At 38.1% G+C, this 13,093-nt stretch overlaps 1 long non-coding RNA gene across 3 annotated transcripts in view; it reads right to left on the bottom strand.

Moving 5' to 3' along the window:
* The window catches only part of LOC310889886, an 85,408-nt gene that overhangs the window by 62,051 nt on the left and 10,264 nt on the right, over positions 1–13,093 (bottom strand). The window contains exon 3 of one of the 3 annotated variants that reach the window (XR_014576871.1): positions 9,844–10,367. The exons of 1 other annotated variant lie outside the window; for it this stretch is intronic. This is a non-coding gene — a long non-coding RNA (uncharacterized lncRNA). One more of the 3 variants, XR_014576872.1, reaches the window with a different exon arrangement.

Genomic DNA, 13,093 nt, shown 5'->3' with positions numbered 1-13,093 from the left:
AAAAAAAAAATGCATTTTGTTTTGTTTTTTGTTTCATTTTGTTTTGTTTTTGCTTTGTTTTTGCTTTTGCTTTCAGAATTGCTCAGACTGAGACAGGTTTTCAAAACCTTTCCACAGGGCAGATTTTCCCTAGATCTTATCATCAGGTTTCCATTCTCTTTCAAGCTTTAAGCAATGAATATTGCTCTATATATCTTTTCAAGCAACATTAATCACAAAAACAAGACACTAGTATATCTTGGATGAGCACAGATTAGCCTAGTATTGCCTAATGTTCTTATTCTTCTTAAAAATAACAAAAAAATCATGGTTGTTTGTTTATTTAATAAAATACATTAATTCCCCAAAGATTTACTTCTTTATGGAAGCAGTTAAAAAATGTTACACCCTTTTCTGTTTAATGCCAGAAGTGTCTTCTAGTAAAACCATGTACAAACTAGTACATTTAGTATAAAGAAAGCCCATGATTTGTTACTGTAGACATAGTAACTGTGAGTAGACTGTGCATCAGCTACCAAATAAAGACATTTTCATTCATTAGATTCATTGGCAGGTGTGAGTCAAGAATGAAATGGAGGATAGGAGGTGGAGACAGTGCAATATGTATTTTAATCTGCCGCTAAATTGCTCACTTAGGGTTAATACCTAAAGAAATCTTAGCTGAGAGTAGCAAAATTGAAAATATGATGAGCAGAAAGCCCTGACTGTAACACTTTTACTGTCACACTGCAATTTTGATAAGCCATGCTTTTGTTTCCAGCAGACAGCCACTCTCAGAGAGTTCGGATCTTTTCAGTAACTGAAGTTTTAAGGTACATTTCTCTAGTATTGATTTGATTGTACTAATTGTGCTTATGGCAATGTTGCCTACATCAGTCTGGGGTCTCCCTTTTCTTTCATTTGGGATGCCTGAAAATGCCTCCTGGCATTACTGTCTGACATATCTTTACTGAAGCTGAGTTCTCCTTTTCTCTTTTCAAATGGACTACTGCTGAGCAAACAGACAGCTCTTTCTCTCTCTTGCTTTCATGCAATGTTAGGAAGGCAGTCATACAAGATGACAGATTCAGTTTTATCTTCTGCTGAGTGACTACATCAGATATATAATTAACTCTACTCTTTCCATAGAGAAAGAAATCATCTGAAGTCTTCTTTTCCTTATAGGGTAATAATATTTAACTTTAATCTAAAATACAGTAGGGAAAGAAAATATTTTTCCTTCAGTAATGATGAATTCTGAACAAACAAGCACTGGGTAATGAATCTTGAATGGCTGTGCATTTTGCTGGATAGTCCAAGATCACATTCCCCTCTCTTCAGTGTAACAGGGAAAACTGAATGGCAGGATATCTTTCCACAATAACAAGCTGATTCAAAGGGGATTATATATTTTGACTTTCTGTAGTAATATTAAACTATTCTACCATGACATTTTAAGGTGCTGTGGTGAGGAAACAATGAGGGATTTAGTTCATAAGAGTCAGAATCAGCTCACGTCCATTTGAAGAAGCTTGACAAGCAAGGATAATCACCTTCAATATCATGTTGTATTCATATTCTTATCATGCTTCACACTGATGCTTAGATGGTAGAGCACAGAACAGGGACATATTTGATCACATATTTGACCACAGGTTCCCATAGCTATTTTGTGGGATATTGACCCCAGCATACATATAAAAATGCAGTATGGTGTCTTAAATAAATACTGGAGAAATGTCCTGCAGAGCCTCTGGTGAGCTTGAGAATCATATTCAAATAACCATTATACATTAAGTCAGTTAGATCACCTGTGGGGTACTACCCACTCTGTACAACAATATCATGATCTTGCCCTTATAGGCTGAGGGTATTTGAATATGTTTGAAGAGACTTCAGACAAGTATTTAAGTGTTTTACTGAACTCACAGGAAGCTCTTAACTATTTGCGATTTGCATATCATTGGTAACTAGTTTTTTATAACCCACACATCCATCCCTTCTTTTAGAACTGCAGATGCTCCTCCTCATTTAGCTCAAAACATTTCATATGACATTTCCTAGATGATACGCCAAACAGAGAATCAAAGCCTACAAAAGGTACTCATAAAAGTACATTTGAGATTGAATGCAGCAATTTGCATTCAGCATAACATGAAAATATCTCCAAGGTCAAAAGGACTGCTTGCACTCATACACTTAAGGTAGTCTGCAGTAAAGAATGTTGGATGGTGTACAGAAGAGGGAATGGCACAATGTCAATTACAAACACAAAGAAAGAAATTAGAAAGTATTCAGGGCACAAATTTTTATTTATTTATTTATTTTTCCGCAAGAAAATCAATGTACTTAGCACTGTTTGAAGACAAAAGCAATATATTTTGGCATTAATTCTAAACTAGCACTGTTTCACTACAGAAGAACCTATTTCATTACAAATTAAAGTAAGTGGTGCTTGCTCTTGTGTGAAGGATTATTCATGAAAAAGCATGATTTGTAGTAGTAATGATACATAGCTTCTCTATCGTAGTGTCCTAGCCACAATTGTCAAGGAGGCAAGATCTGTTACTGACGTCAAAAACATGGAAAAAGAAACAATGTGCAGACAAATCTTGGCTTGCATTTCCAGAAATCAGTGATAATTATGGGTTCCTCTGGAGTGTTGCTCAGTCAGAAATCCTGCAGCTCATGCCCAGTATTCTTCTGCTTGCTTTATCTCTAATTCTGCATTTTCTGGCTGCATGCTAACCACTACCACATTATGTTATCGCATTTTTTTTTCTAATCCATCTATTTATGTCTGCTCTCAGTGCAGAAGATGATCTGACTGCTTCCATAGTACTCAGCACACAAGGAAATGTTCTTGATTCCACTGACCTCATACCTCAGGATCCCACTCAAGAAGTTTAAGAGGAGACAGCAGTAAGGCTGTTCTACAACATTATACCCTAGTTCTGATTTGGGGCAGAACTTCCCCACGAGTCCACAGAATGCCATATTCATTCAGACTGGGTATCTGTCCCAAGGGATTAAAAAGAAAAAAAGTTTAATAAAAAATCACTATAGTATTCTCTGGAGAGAAGGGATATTATCCAGAAAGACAGGCTTGAGAAGTGGGCCTGTGCGAAAGTCATGGAGTTTAACAAGGCCAAGGGCAAGGTCCTGCACATGGGTTGGGGCAATCCCAAGCACAAAAACAGACTGGGCACAGAATGGGTTGTGAGCAGCCCTGAGGAGAAGGACCTGGGGGTGTTGTCTGATGAGAATCTCAGCATCAGCTGGAAATGTGCTCTTGCAGCCGAGAAAGCCAACCATATACAGGGCCGCATCAAAAGCAGCATGGCCAGCAGAGTGAGGGAGGTGATTCTCCCCCTCTGCTCTGCTCTTGTGAGACACTACCTGGAGTCCTGCATTCAGCTCTGGGGCCCCCAGCACAAGACGGACGTGGACCTGTTAGAGCAAGTCCAAAGGAGGACCATGAGAATAATCAGAGTACTGGAGCAGCTCTCCTATGAAGACAGGCTGAGAGAGTTCGGGCAGTTCAGCCTGAAGAGAAGGCTCTAGGGTCACCTCATAGCAGTATTCCAGTACCTACAGGAAAGCAGGAGAGGGACTCTTCGTTAGGGATGCAATGATAGGACAAGGAACAATGGTTTTAAACTAAGAGAGGGTAGATTTAGATTAGATATTAGGAAGAAATTATTTACTGTGGGGATGGTGAGGCACTGGAAAAAGTTGCCCAGATGTGTTGTGGATGCCCCATCCCTGGAGGTGTTCAAGGCCAAGTTGGATGGGGCTATAGGCAACCTGGTCTAGTGGGAGGTGTCCCTGCCCATGGCAGGGGATTGGAACTAGATGGTCTTTAAGGTCCCTTCCAACCCAAACCATTCTGTGATGATATGATTGTATGAATATGGTCAGTTCAGTCACAGAGATGATATCCTGAACAGGAGAGTTGGACCAGATGACCTCCAGAGTTCCCTTCCAGCCTAAATCGCTGTTTGTTCTGTAAGAAAGAAATAGTCTTCAGCAGGATAAGAAACCATGACAAAACAGACCAGTGGCCACTGCAGTAATACTCTTAGTTTTAAAAACTCAACTTCATTGCAATTTTGTTATGTGTAAGAGGAATACCAGTGACACAATTAAAAACATATTTACTGTGTTTCCACTTTTTCCTCCAAAACCAAATGTTTGTTCTCTAGATTACATAACATGCACAGGTATACCCATGATATGTTCATATATAATCTGTATAGCAAGTTCTTCCTTGCTTAATGACAGAGGCACGTGTGTTTTCTTCTATCAGAAAAATTTTGAAGGCCCAGAAGGCTATAAGAAAGCAGTATATGCTGACTTTTTCAGGCATCTTCTAGCAAACTGATGGCCTTTAAGACATTAAAACAAAACAGTTAAAATTCCCTCAAAGTCAGGTTTGGGACTCTCTTCTTTTACTCTTGACTCTTCGTAAGAGAAAAAACAAAAGTTCAGTGATGATTTTTGAGCCTTCTAAAGATAGCACAACTCTATCAAAAAACCATATCACAGAACCATAAGGTATATACAATTGTTTTGTAGTACAGGAAAGGTTTAGTACGTGAAGATACTATGCTTCATCATTGCTTGTGTCAAACCTTGGTACATATTTAAGCATTTTAAACATTATACATATTTATCATTTTAAACAATGGTGGGACCAATCGTCCTATGATTTTCGCTGATATAAAGACAGTCATGGAAGACTGTCAGCCAAGCCTTCTTTGGAGGTTTGAACTATTGACCTACTGACCATCACAAGCCAGCAGTCTGAAAGAATTACACTGGATGAAAATCTGGCATGATAAGTTATTTAACATAGAAAGGAGAATTGGACTTGAAGCCCAGTTTCTTGAAGAACCAGTTCTTTGAAGAACCAGTTTCTTTCTGCGTCCCATCTCCTAACCCTCCACTGCTCTACTTTCTTTTTGCTGCTTCTCTTTATTAGCATGCATTTCATTACATGCTCATCCCAAATTTGCTACCCCTGTAAAAAATATAATCTCCAGTGATTCTTTCACATGCTTTGCTTTAAAATCTGGGGATTTCTGAGCCCAGAAATGCTTTTGATGGATAACACTTATGAAACTGTTCTTTAACTGACATTTCATGGAAGGTAGTTCAGGTTGTCATGGGTGATTACCCAAAGGGTGAAAATTTGCTATATTTATAGAAAAGTTCTATGAAAAATAAATTATTTTAAAATATTTTATTTTGGAAACACCTACAAGCTTTTTTTAACTGAAAAACTTTTCATGTGCCCTCTATTTGTCTCTGTCACTTCTGAACCAGACACAGATGTTGTTAATCTGTCATAAATACAGCTGAGTTTGCTCCCCTCCCCTAATTTATCAGTTTGGAAGATTTAGATCTTTTTTTGAAAGAACTGTATCTTAAAGAACAACAGAGTGGCAGAATTCAAGCAACCTTAAAAGTTTTCTGCCAGTTTGTATCCTAGTGGCACAAACACCTAAAACATGTGTTTCTTTTTTGCAGTCTCACTGACAGCAATTAAATGATCAACTTAACCTATCAGCTAACATGAAAATCTTCCCTCTTCAAGCAAGTATACGAGAGATTAAAAGATGAACCTCTCCAGCACATCAGATAGTAAACATAGGTGGCCAGTCTCTTTTTAAAGAAATAATGAAAAATTTTCATTGTTGACTTTGTGCTTTGGCAACTAAGTAGTTCGATTTTCAAAATTCATACATATCTTACGTTCACAGGGAAGAAGATGGTAAGAAACTGGAAATTTTACAGCTCTCTTCTGAAATCTCATCTTTTTTATCTTTATATTTATAAAGGTCATTTTTGAAAAATTTCACAGCTATATATTATCCTGAAAAGAGTCAGTAAGCTGTTCAGTTACAGTCAGAAAAGGAAGAGAGATCTAAGGTAAGGATATTCAAGAGAAGTCTCTCATTTTGTAAGCAGGTCACCAGATTAAAAATGCTGGAAATCTTTATCTGAGCTGTGCATCAGTCACGGCTGGATTATAGGTAGTCTGGCTGAGCACATGGCACAGTGTGCAGATAACCAGGTTAGCTCAGAACAAGCAACTCCACGTACCAGAGGCATTAAGGTCACACTAGTTCAGTGCTGCACTGTAGCTTCAGCAGTGTTAACTAGGTGCAGGAGAACATCCCATTAATGGGACTATTTATCTTCTGATATTGCTTTGTTTGGAGCAAAGCTGAGTGCCTCTACTTGGTAGCAAATATAACTACGTGGGTACACTTTGATGAAAAACTTTTACAAGTAGCAAAGGAAGGCCTTCAGTCTCTGACCTCTGTACAGAGCATAAGGCACTGGGTGAAAAAAGTGACAATGAGATGTCTATTATACATGAATTCTTGTGTCTCTGGGTGAGTCTTGGACAAGCCAGAGATAACTGTGTGAACTACAATGGCTCTTCAGAGATTCAATAGAAACTAGGAGAGAGAAAAAAAAAAAAAAACAATATATCAAGGGGAAAAAAAATCAAGGAGAAATAGGAAACATGTGCATGCATACATGCACAAGCTCCGTGATGCACTTTGATGAGTTAAAAGTTTTACGCTCCTTGTTAAAAATGTTGGTATGAATTTGAAGGAGAAGAAATAGTATATGAGCTGCAGCATGAGGTGTGCATCTGTCACAGTCTGGCTTTTGAAATAAATATCCTCAAAATTTTTTAAATAATCCAGTTTGTAGGAGGCATCACAATTTTCCCAATCACTACTGTCAAGGACAGGTGATGTTTCTTAGGCACTTTCCATTGTGCAACACCTGCACCATCATTTCTTTCTGAGTAGAGCTTTAAAGCAAATTCTAACCTCAGTGAAAGGCACCAGACTTACAGTTCTGCAGAAGTCAGTGCCTGAGTCTTGCTCACTGGTGGTGCTGACCACCCCACACAACCTCTCCACAGTGTGAGCCAAACTTCTGTGGAAGCAAGCAGTATCATTCTCCAAGCTGTAGCAAAAGCTAAAGGCTGCAAGTTAAGATCAGACAAGTATTTTTGGAATAAGTTTTACTTAAAAATAAACAATAACAAAACAAAACAAACAAAAATATGTCATTTACCCCTAGGACAAAACAATTTCTGCTATTTAATTTAAATCCAGACAGAATGCTCTGAAGATGTCTAACACACATTAGCTGCTACCAAAATTATGACAGTCATGCCATATAACTTCTGTATGCATGCAGATAGGACAGCACACTATGAGGAAAGACAAACATAGTCATCAGTCTTGCCATAATACATTTTCATTATTCATTGTTGTTACATTTGTTACAATGTTGGTACAACAAGGATAACTATTGTTTATGTAATATTTGTGCTGTATTATTAGGCAACTAATAATACTTCTGTGTTCATTTCTGACGTACACATTTGAGACCACATTTTTAAAAATGTTTTGTACAGATCAGTCTCCAGAAACAGTTGTATAGTTATGAATTTTCAGAGAAACCCATCACTGCACAAAAGACACTGACAACTACAAACAAGTCCTTTATAATGGTGTGGAATGCTGTACAGTAAATGCTTCCAGTACCTGGGGAAAATCCTGACATAAAAAGCAGCATGTTTTGTTTCTTGGTTTTCATTTGTTTTTAAGGTCATCTCCCTAAAGAATTGTTAAATGCTGCTGTCTTCCCTTCTTGAAGTCTCTGCTCTAGGAAGAGCAGCTGCAAAGTAAATTGGGCTGTTTTGCAGGAGACCTGCCATCAGAGGCTACTGACAGGAGCTGGTCAGCCTGGTTCATACTTCACTAGCAAGCTCAATGAAGATTTACCTTGCTGGGCTTTGCGATCACCACATTTCTGTCCATGCTTCTAGCAGTAGCCTGAATTCAATACCTATGTTATTCCTGCCTTATGCTGAGTTTAGAGTGTGCCCTAATAAACCATGCTGCTGCCTTCCCGACCTCACCTACACTAGAGATGTCCAGATCACAGGAGCTGGAGACCTGGTCTGCGTGGTGGCTTTGCACCCGCCTCTCTTCAGTTCCTGCAGAGCACACGGGAGGTTGGGGGAAACATCTGCTGCTTGAGTATACAGCTTGTGAAAACTCTTAGAGCTATGTATCACTCAGAAAAAGAGGCAGGCTTCTCACTTTTCCTTCTGAGGCTGCTCTGCTGGTCTGCCTGGCCCCACAGGTCATCAGGCACTGCCAGGAGTTTGTGTCTTGGTGATTGTGCCATGATGGGTTAGCAGTGGAACTGGGGCTGATCACACTGCCATCCATAGTGCCTTAAACGACCACTTTATTTTCTTTCAGATCCAAAATCTGTTAAAGTATGTCAGATGACATATGTATATCAAATGATATACTTAGAGATGTAAACTTTATATATATATATATATATATATATATAAAATTCAGATTACATGTGTTTTGTAAGAACTTAGCCCAATTTTAAAGTGGTGTAGAATCTGTATTGCAGTGTACTTTTATAAACAGCAAATCTGGAACCCTTGAGGGAAAAAAAAATCCAGGCTTCTGCTTTCAGAATCAGCCAAACTATATTTTCTATTGCATAGGTGACATATATATAATGCACAGGTGACACAATTCAGATGAATCCTTGCATGCATTAACATGCATTCAATCCTTTTCTTTAACAGCTCAGCTATTGCTGTATACCATACAGGCTATTTTATAGCCTTGGAGGCATGTAGCACACAAATTACTGAGTGACTGCAGTGCTACTTGCTGAGACACTAGACTGCTGGCTGACTGTAACTGTTTCAGACAGACAGCACCATTTCCTCTGAATTCCTTTAGGGTGTTCTCCCAACAAAGGGAAATGGTTTTGAAGTTTTGCTTTTACCTGCTTGCTGCCAAAGAAGCTCATCATAAAACCCATGCTGTTAACCCCTGTTGGAGCTGGAGCCAGGAAGCTGTGAGCCAACAGTGCTTAAAAGCTAGATGAACTCTGCAGAGCAAGCTAAATATGCTCAAATATATGCAATTCTGAAGTAGATTAACTGTTGAAAGGCAATTGTTATATCAACTACACTAAGTCTTTTACCACGCAATATAGCTTAGAGTGATTTGTCCCTCAAAATCATTGTACATTCATTTTGTACATTCATTTTTGTACAATCATTTTGTACATTCAGAGTTTGAGCTTTTGAGAAGACGACATCACTATATTTTAAACCAAGGTGTACTGCTACATTCTGGCATCCAGGTTCCTCTTTTTTTTTTTTTTTTCCTGAAGAAAACTGAGCAGCTGTGGTTTCTGCCACCGTGTTACAGAAAGCATTCCAGGGCAGCTGATACTGAAACATGCAGGTGTCTATTTTCAAAGGAAATTCTGTCACAACCCTCCATGGGACTTATGTGGTCAGTTCTCCAAATAGCCTCATAAAAATGTTTTCCAAGGTGTTTCTCATACTCTGTAGATGCTTCCATATTTATATATAAACACCTGATTGCAATTTGGTATTGTTTTGGAAATAGGAGTGTCTTTAATGCTTTTTTTTTTTTTTGAAATATAAACTGTCAATAGTATTTTGTAAATATATACTATCCAACTGAAAGTCTTGCCTGACTCAAACAAAAAAGAAAAAAAAAAAGAAAAAAAGAAAAAAAGGGAGCTGTGTTCTATAATATAACTTCTGCTGCTTGTCTGCTCTGCACCACTGATCTCTGATTTAGAGTTGCATGCCTGAAAATACAGAAGAGAACATAAATTGCAACATTAAAAAAACAAAGCCCAGAAAACATTATCCAAATTCCTTGTTACACCTGTTCTCCCAACAACAGTTTTCCTTTCCTCCTTTCACCCCTATGATCAGTTACCATTTCTCACAGTACATGTCTAATTCACTCAAATTACAGCCTCCAGAAAAAGCTGGTCAAGAATTTTCCAACTGAACAGTTTTTCAGTGAAAAATGTCGAAACACCGAATCCAGAAGTTTTCACAGTGACATTTCAGTTTCAATAAATTTCCACAAGACACCTGCCTGTTCTCTGCCAGCTCAGCCATGGGGCTGCAAGCATATCTGGGCCTTTAGGTCTGCAAAGACTATGCAGCTTTGCTCCCTATTAGATGCTGCAGGGCATTGTAGCTCCCAGGGTCAAGAGCCCCAGGAACTGTCACCTCTGACCAAAGTGTTTAGTTCAGATGACTGGCTTTGATGGAGAGAGAAAGGAGTCAGCAGCCCTAAGAGTCCTTGTCTGAGATGTCCTCTCAGGGCTTCCTGTGTCTCCACACACACTCTGATGGGAATTTGGCGGTTGTAGATCCCCTAGGACCCCATGTTCAGCCAAGGCTTTGCCAGCTCTGGAGTCTGCTTTTCAGTGCAGGGGCTTCCCCAGGCATTTTTTAACATATTGCTCAGTCTTGTTTTCTGAAAAAAAAATCAAGACAGAACACTTCCTTTCTGTGGGAAATTTCCAGTTGTCAATTATTTGACTCTGAGTCAATATTCTAGAATTCTTATAGGAAAAGAATTTCCCTTGAGAGGGAAATCCCAAGCTTTGAAATGTAATCCTTCAAAGATATAGGGATGAATGCCTCCAGAAATCTGTCATTCAGGGAATACAAAGTTTTACCATGACAAGCACAGGCAGACCTCTTCACCTGAGCTGCATCAGAAGTATTCTAAGTCAAAACAATTCCCATATTTTTAAATAGTTACGAACATTTTTCTTCAACCTATCTTTTGCTGTTAGTACTGTCCTCAGGCAGACACACCACAGAGTCAATAGTGTGAACCCCCTTAAACATTTAAAAGGCATATCAGAGTAGATATAATTGTAAGGCAAATGTCTTTCTCCTGTACGGCAAAGCTGCATGCAAATGTGTGAAATCCATGAATCTGGCAAAGGAGGTATTTGTGTCGGCAGCCAAATGTCTGTACATTTAGATTAGGAACCTGGATGTACAAAGAGATCAGATAATGCAGATAATGTGTAATTCCTCAATTTATTACAATACTTGTTCTTACAAGTGCCATTTTCATAAAACAAATACAGAGAGCTTAATCATGCTGCAGGATCCACTGTATCACAGTAAAATGGTTCTGTAATACCCATAAGCTATAAATCTTGCTCTTAATGTAGTTCAGAATTAGGAAACATATATTTCCTTTTAATTTTTTTGAAACCATGCACATGCATGCAAGCACACGCAAACACACATATATATATTTGAAAGGTATGCTGATTTAGGAAAACCGGAACGTGTCCTTCCCATCTGGTTCACATTTTTCTACACTAAATGAATTCTTATATCTTTGCTATGGCAGAGTTGTTACTGAATGAATCTAAGCTTGTTCACAAGAAATAAGCAGTAAGCAAAGAGTCTCACAAGCATGGCACTGGAAATTTTTAGAAGTAAAAAAATTACTTAATCCAATTTCATTTAAAAATTTCTATTGTTTTCATTAAAATAACCCTCAAAAGTCATTTTTCATGTTTTGAGGAAAATCCCCAAACACTTGTTCCAATAAATTAAAAATATCAGATTTTTTTTCTTTCAAAAAAGTGGATAGGACTTATACATTATTTTCCAATCATCAAACATTTAACCCACAGTGGTAGCTGAGTAATCCTGATCTCTATGCCCATTAAAAAGTTCTTTTCGCCTGTGACCAAAGAGCAATTGATTTTAAATTTAAAACTATGTTTAAAATATTTTTAACATGTAATCCCATGACAATGATTGTATTCATACCGATTTCATATACAAGGCTTAATATGCCTCCAGTATTTATGTATAAGTGAGCAGTGCTCTGCGTAAAATATGAATTATGGAGGTATAGTCAGATGGTAATTCGTCACATCCTCCTGGCAGGTAATCTGATTGTGTATGACAGCTATTGTTTGCACAGATGAGCACAATGACTGGCCAAGACTCTTTTCTGAGCAGTCTCAGTGGATGTTTAATGTGCTTGATTTATTATTTTTTTTAGGTAGACAAACTTCAGAGTATACCACAGTACCTTTAAGAAATTGAAGGGACACCATGGTAGAAAGCAAGCTGCACTGCTGCTGTTGCCCTTTCCTGGCTTTCTGGCAGCCAGAAGGCTTTTGGTCCTCTCACAGAAGCTCCCACGGATCTTGTCTTTGTTGTCTTGACATAACATACTCTGCTAAGGCTTCATCTATGTCTTGGGCTATTTCTTTTCCCAAGCTTTAAAAGGAATTTCATCTGATCGTCTGATGTTTTACTAAGAGATTATTTTAACACAAAAACTTGGATTAATTTCTTACAGCAGAACTTCATTTACTGGCTCCTTTATATGTAAGTGAATAGGAGAAGAAAATAGAGAAAAAAAATGTCTAGTATTACTTTTTCTGAATATGTTCAATGTAATTCCAAAATATGATAAGTCAATTGCTCTTCTTATTGTATTAGAAGCTTTATCATTTGGTTACTCTGCAGAATTAAGGAATCAGATAAATTCAAGAGCAATATAAACTGATCTAGTTCAGAATATTGTTTCCAGCAGTAGCCAACATGTGTCTCAAGAACAGGACAGTCATGAATCACCTGTAAACCCTAGAAAATCACAATTAGGTCTTTGAGAACTAGAATTATACCTCCCCCCCCCCCCCCCCAATAATCCCAGAAAAATATCTCTCAAAAAAACTTGTCCAGATTTCCCCAGAGCCCCCATAAGACTTCCAGTGTCTAGATCATCCTGTGAAAATGCTTTCCACAGATTAACTATGAACCTGGTGGAGAACAACCTATTTCTGTCTATTTATCATCCGGTACTTGATATGATGTTGGTACGTTCTTGTAATAGAAAGGACGGTAAACAAAAAATAAGCAGAAGGAACTTCCCAAATTGTAATGCATCTCTGTTTGCATCTGTTTCATCTATGATTTGATGGGTTTCTTTAAAGTATCCTTTCCCTTTTCCAGGGCAAAGGAAGACCTTTACTCAATTTTTATGATTCATCATACAGAAGCAATTCCATACCTTCAGATGCCCTGTAGTGTCTCTCTGTATCTCTTCTGTTTTATTACAACACTTCTTAGAAGAGTGAGCAAATACTGAGAAGAGTGTTAAGGTACAGATGCATTATGGCATTGACAGCTGATGTGAAAATGATCTGCCTATTC

The sequence above is a fragment of the Anser anser genome (assembly GCF_964211835.1).
Source record: "Anser anser genome assembly, chromosome: Z".
Classification (NCBI taxonomy): Eukaryota; Metazoa; Chordata; class Aves; order Anseriformes; family Anatidae; genus Anser; species Anser anser.
This window is presented reverse-complemented; position numbering and strand designations above follow the sequence as displayed.